Source organism: Lagopus leucura, unplaced genomic scaffold (genome assembly GCF_019238085.1).
Source record: "Lagopus leucura isolate 7727_CA_CO unplaced genomic scaffold, USGS_WTPT01 Super-Scaffold_100022, whole genome shotgun sequence".
Taxonomy (NCBI): domain Eukaryota; kingdom Metazoa; phylum Chordata; class Aves; order Galliformes; family Phasianidae; genus Lagopus; species Lagopus leucura.
In genome coordinates, this window is record NW_024962275.1 from 8817502 (window position 1) to 8823765 (window position 6264).

The following is a 6264-nucleotide window of genomic DNA, read 5'->3' on the forward strand; positions in this document are numbered from 1 at the left end:
CACTGAGTTGCCAGCGGCTGCCGGCTGACTCCGGTGCTCCCAAGGTGGTGGTAATGAGTGACGAGCCCTCGGGCAAGGTCCGCTGCCTGCCCATAACGCACTGTGCCAGGAAAGCCCGGGGCAGAAGGAGCGGGCAGGGTCGGGCTGCCTCTCATCCCCAGGGCCAGCCCTGCTCGGCTGCACAGGGGGACGCAGCGGCAGCCGGGGCAGCAGCTGGCGCTGCGACCGACCCAGGTTAAGGGCGATGTGATGCTGAGCGCTGACAGCTGGGCACGCAGGGCTCGGTGAGCTCGTTGTAAAACAAAATAACAAGACCAACGCGTTGTGCTTAGGGAATACTTCGAATATCGGGGCTCTCTAAAGGAAAAGAAGCAAAAACCGTTTTGTTTCATGGACCGTGGGCAGATAACTTATCACGTGGTCATGCACTGGGGTTGGTCATCCATCCATTACGCACCTCTGGTGGGAAGGCTGGCTCTGTCTCCTGCTTTCGGGGCCACTGGGGTACCCGGAGCTCCACGGCAGCCCCGGGCAGCGGAGGAGGAGCCGGGCCGGCGCCGCCGGGCACCCCGGGGCCGGGCTGAAGTTCAGCCTCCGCCTTCCAGGGCACGGCCACCAGCCGCCTCCAGCCTTCAAAAGCACGAGAGCGGCGTGGCGCTGCCCGGGAGCGGCATGGCGGCGGGGCCGGAGACCGGCGGGGAGTGCGGGATCTGCTATGAGGCGTACCGGGGCGTCTGGGCGCCCCAACAGCTGCCCTGCAGCCACTCCCTCTGCCAGAACTGCCTACGCAAGCTGGTGTGCCGCGCCGCCACCGTTGCCTTCATCAGCTGCCCCTTCTGCAGGATGGTGACGCTGGTGCCCGAGATGGTCCCAGCTCACAGCCGGGGAGGAGGAGGAAGATGATGAAGACAGCGGTGCCCGTCGGGCCTCGAGGCAGTCCATGACCATGGAGGCGGCCTGCGCAGCCCACGCTCCCATCTTTACGGTGAGCAGCATGGTGGCCCCCTGCAGCCGGGGGTGCCGGGCTGCTGCTGGACTCACAGCCGCCCCTCACCTCCGTGGAGAATCTGTGCCTCGGCTTCGCCGCTGGCATCTGGTTGAAGGGTGAGAAGGGCCCTGTAGTAAAAACGTGAGGAAAAGGCTTAACAGGGATTAAGGAGTGGGGGGGGTTAGAGAAAGTTTGTAGAAATGAGAATGTTAGAAAAATAAGGGATGGCAGACACTGGGTCTGGGATAACAAGAGGATGAAGGCCGTAAAGAGAAGGGTTTGAGAACAGCCTGAGGACGCCTGGCAGCGAGGCGATTCGATGGCTGCAGGGCGAGCTGAAATGGGGTTGGGGGGGGCTGCCCCTCCCGCAGGGTCAGAAGTTAACAGGGAGGAAGACTGCGAGCCTTCGCGAGGAAGATGAGGATTCTTCAGCCCACGGCCGCCAGGAGGAGACCCTCACCACTCACTGCGCACGCGCAAGGGGAGGCCGCGTGCTGATGGGTTCGGAAAGGAATGAATGTGATCTGAATTCCTGGGAACTGCTGATCACGTATTACTTCGGCCTCTACCTGGAGCACGCTTTTTCCTGACGCTGTGCGACTCAGGAGCAGCTCTCCCCCTTGCACCTGGCGTCGCAGCCCTGATTAAATGTACCTGCTTTTGTAATACTCTGTGGTCATAGAGTCTGATTCCACATATCAGTGTGCACCGCTCCTCGGGGCAGCGCGTGCCAGGGCCCTCAGGAAACATTTTTTCCTGCTATGAAACCCACCGAGTGCCCGAGCCAGCACTCTCCAAACAAACACGTGGTGCTGACAGACTTATTGCCGGCCGGGCGACGAATCTGCTGTTGGGGCGGCAATGCCTGTGCCCAGGGGGCCCAGCTGTGTGCGTGGGGGAGAGAGGGGCGGTGGGCCTTTGGGGCTGGGTTGGGGGGCTGTGGGGGCCGCAGCTGTCACTGAGATAAGAAATGTCTCTGCAGAGCTGGAAGTCAGGAGCTGAGGAGATACAAAGGGCTCCCATTGTGCTCCTGAGTGCCCCTCCTCTCCTGGCTGCACGCTGAGGGCAGGTGGAGGCAGGAGCAAGGGCAGAGAACTTCTCTGCTTTTCAATCTTCTGAGAAAACAAAAAAACCTGAAATCTTACACATATGCATGGGATCTGTTGAGTCCCAGCCTGAACCACTGGTTCAGCACCTGCAGAAAGGAGCTGCTCAGCCCTGGAAGCACAGGTGAATGCAATTCTGCTGTGTGATGGAAGGGTTGGAGCCTGGCTGCACCTCCCTTAGACCTCATGTAAGGGCTGACTGCAGCTGGGGAAGGATCTCTATCTGGAGATCCCTCCTTGGTGATGCTTCTTCCTGTGAACCTGGAATCTTCTGGTATGGGTGAGCAATGTTCCCTTCCTTTATAGTACCTCTCTGTGGTGCCAGTCCTTCCATCATCACACCTCTGTTGAAACGCCTTTCCTAGTCACAGGATCACAGAATGGCCCGGGTTGGAAGGGACCTCAAAATCATTTCTTGCAATACCGATTCTTAACAGCAGTTTTACAGTGGAGCATGAAAACAAATCCGCTCACAGGATGGAGTTGCTCCAGAATACTAGAGTTTGCAGGTTCAAAATCAAGCCTGGAATGGCACACCTGGAGTGTTCAGGAAATCTGATAGTGAAAGATAACTTCAAATAAATAAATAACCCAGCACAGCCACAGTATTGAAATTGGCCTTGACAGCTATCAGTGTCTAACTACTGTTATTTTAGAGTGGTGGATCTCTTTAGCAGCCACCAATTTACTCAGCTAGCCATTATAAACCTTAATTTTTCATAATTGCACACGGGCTGATCCAAAAGTAATAACAGGAACAGAAAAACACAGACTCTCAGAATATCTGTCGTGGGGATGGAACAGCAAAACCAACACTGCAGTCAGCTGCAGTTATTCCATGGGAAGGAACTGATGCCAGCAGAAAGGTCACGACCACTTCCGACACTCAAACCATAGCAGCATTTCAGAGCACGCAGCCTTGGAATAAACCCCAAGGATAAACCAAACTGCATCTCTGTTCCAGCCATTTTTTCTTCAATATACATGCATAGACTGGGAGGCACTAATCCTGCAAATTCACTGTACCACTGTGTTGTATGGTAAGAAGAAAAGCAGGATGTTTGAGACTTTGTCAGGCACAGAACCTCCAGCACTGGGGTGAGCAGTTCTGAATTCTGGTATCTGGTCGTAATTTGCGTGCATGCACAAGAAGCAGCGCAACTCAGCTTACAAGAGCAACCAAATGCATTCAAGGCATACTTACAAAAGACTCTGAGGTAGAAAGCTGCTCACTGAGGCAAAGATCAGAAATGAGGCAGGGGAAGCCTGACAGACTGAGAGCGATTAATTGTCTGAATAAAGAAAGGAACAGAAGGAACAGACATTGCTGGAATCTATCAGATGCCAATCTTCATTTGAAAAACATCCTGTACATGTAGAACAAAAAGCAACACAGGATCAACTGTTATACTATTTATTTATTATTTATTCTAACTATTTATCCCACTATCTCAGTGATGATTGCTATTATACAAACTCTGTGTATTTTTAATACTGCTGTTTAAAAAAAAACCACAAATTCCTCCTTCAGTCTGTAATCAAATTCAAATTCATTTATGAGTTTAGGTAGGAAAAAAGACTTCTGCTCTCGGTAACACAGCTACAAAAGCACTGTACAGGATACTCACAGATACGGCATCAACCAAAGCTGGCTCTCTGTAACAGCACATTTCCTTTGTCTATTCCACTTCTGTTGATGCACATTACCACAGCTTTGATGACAGTAATGTTTCCTGGGCCATGTGTCAGCGCTGCAGAGCTTCCACCTCCTTTAAGCATCCGTCCAGGACATGGAGGAAGATGGGCTACCACAAACCAGATAAGCTTACTCCTCAGCCAGCTCCTAATGCTCCAGCAACTGATAGGAACTGCAGGACCATGGGGTACCAGCACCCAGACTACCACCTTACTTAGCCAGCCCTCCATGATGCAGCAAATGGAAGCAGCTGTAGGAGGATGGGGTGCTGCCACCCTGAGAAACAGATACATTATGCGGGCAGCCATGTTCAAGTACAAGAGAGGAGCCATGTTCGAATACAAGAGAGAAGCTGTGTTCAAGTACAAGAGACGAGCTGTAGGAGGATGGGGAGACATTAGTCAGACAAACCTTAGAAACATTAGCCAGCTACCTGTGATCCAGCACATGGAAGGAGCTGTAGACGGATCAGGTGATGCTACCCAGGGAAACACAAATCTTAACCAGCCACCCGTGATCCAGCACACAGGAGGCGATGGAGGAAGACGTTCCCTGGAGAACCATCAACCTTCTCCAGCGAGTCGTGCTCCTGTGCAGAGGAGAAGTTCCAGGACGGGGCGCTCCTGCAGCTGTTGTGCGGCCTCCTGTGCTTACAAAGAGCTCCTCGGGTGGCAGCCGCAATGGAGGAGGACGCTCTGGTGCCTCCAGGGTTGGAGCAGCAGGCAAGAAAGGTGCGGTGTCCTCGCAGAGAGAGCTCTGCATTAAGCAGTGCAGACCCGGGTGATGGCCACTGAGATGAGCAGCAGAGACTTCTGTAAGTGATGACCCTGTCCCCTGGGAAGCGCTCGCAATGAGCTGCTTACGTACTTACCGGCTTCCTCTGGATAATGGAGAGGATGCGTTCCGGGGGATGGAAGCTGGGATGTGGGGGGGAACCATAGGAAGCACGGGGGTTTTGTCTCTCTCACAGACCTGATGTGGTTTACTTGCAGTTCGATGATATGGTAAAACGCTTTGTCAGACATCTGTGTGTCCAGCAGAGCAACTGCTGTGTCTTTCAAGGTGGTTGTAGCATTCTTCAGCTGTTCCCTCTGAGCAGTGTCCTATGCAATTAAATGGCACGGCTTTGGCTATTTGAGTTTGACTTTGCTTTTTGCCATTTGGCTTCTGACTGTGTAATTTCTTCTTTTGCTGTCACGTTCTGTTTTCTACTGACTGGACAGCGGAACGCATAGCAGCCTGGGAATCTTCTGGACAGTGGATGCTTTCGTGTTACTCTCCTGAGAAGGGCAAGCCTAATGTTTCAGGTCAGTACCATTTTTTAGCCTTTGGGAACTGCTGAAGTCACGGCCTGAACCTCTGATTGATCACCTGAGGCGAGCCATGAGTCAGCCAGAGGAGCACAGGTGAAGGCAATTCACCTGTGCTGCTGGAAGGGGTGGAGCCAGGCTGCACCCCTCCTAGACCTATTGAAGAGCTGGCTGCCAGTGGGGAAGGGTCTCTGCTGGAGATTGCCTCTTCTGGTGTTTTGTGGTGAGCCCAGCATAAGGGTAAGCCTTCCATTCATTCTCTTTTGTTATCATAGTCTACTTCACCTAACTCTCTTGTTTATTTTGTGATTGTAACATCTTGATATCGATTATACAGCCTTGCTGAGTGCTGCTACTGTTCAGACTGCATATCTATACTTGTCCACACTGCTGTGCCTCAATGGAAGCATTGTAAGGTGAGGACGTGCCTTGTGATGCAACAGGTAGGGGCACTGGATTACAGTATTTCTTTGGTGTGTTTACACCCCTGAAGTTGCACCAGGAGTCCTTTCTGTGTCTCCAAGTAGAACTGACTTGTCCCAGGCGGTGCAGCAAGGGCAGTTTCTTGTGTAACTCTAGGGGGCAATTTTGTATTTGTGTTGTATTCCCTTTGGAGCATGCTGATTGTTTGCCTCCCTGTAGGCTTTCCAGAGATCTCCCCTGAGGAGCTGTGCCTGGCCTATTATAACTGCAGTGCAATGGAGAGCACAGGATGCTATGTAAGTATTTGGAACAACTGACCTTTCTGTGAACGCGTTCAGGGTAGCAGTGGTTCCTGTGCTTCAGGTGGCCGCTCTTGACTCAATGAATGCCCAACCCGAGGGGAACGTAAGAACACCCTCATACGTTCACTTTTCTGTGCAGCAAGTAGAAAACAGCAGGAGCTGCTGGCCTGAAGGCTTTGCCATAACTGAGCAACCTGATGTGGCCATAGGTGTCCCTGTTCACTGCAGGGGAGTTGGGTCAGATGGCTTTAAAGGTCCCTTCTGACTCAAACAGGTCTATGATTCTCCCTGCCTCTTTCTGGTAACTGCGTGGCACAAGCCTCACCAATGATGCAGGTACAAAATGTACTATCCAGAGCAGGAGTTTCTGCTCATAAAGTGGGGCAAGACCTGAATTGTCCAGTCTGAAATTTCCTTGCAGTAGGTCAGATCACTCTTG

At 52.4% G+C, this 6264-nt stretch overlaps 2 long non-coding RNA genes across 2 annotated transcripts; one reads left to right on the forward strand and one right to left on the reverse strand.

The window, feature by feature from the left end:
• Positions 1–613: 613 nt before the first annotated feature.
• Positions 614–1656, forward strand: LOC122184085. Its single transcript, XR_006180479.1, has 2 exons — positions 614–985; positions 1360–1656. It is a non-coding gene; the product is annotated as an uncharacterized LOC122184085 (long non-coding RNA).
• A 1836-nt stretch (positions 1657–3492) lies between these two features.
• LOC122184305 lies at positions 3493–5206 on the reverse strand. Its single transcript, XR_006180530.1, has 2 exons — positions 4662–5206; positions 3493–4580 (listed from the first exon to the last, which is right to left on the reverse strand). It is a non-coding gene; the product is annotated as an uncharacterized LOC122184305 (long non-coding RNA).
• Positions 5207–6264: the final 1058 nt, after the last annotated feature.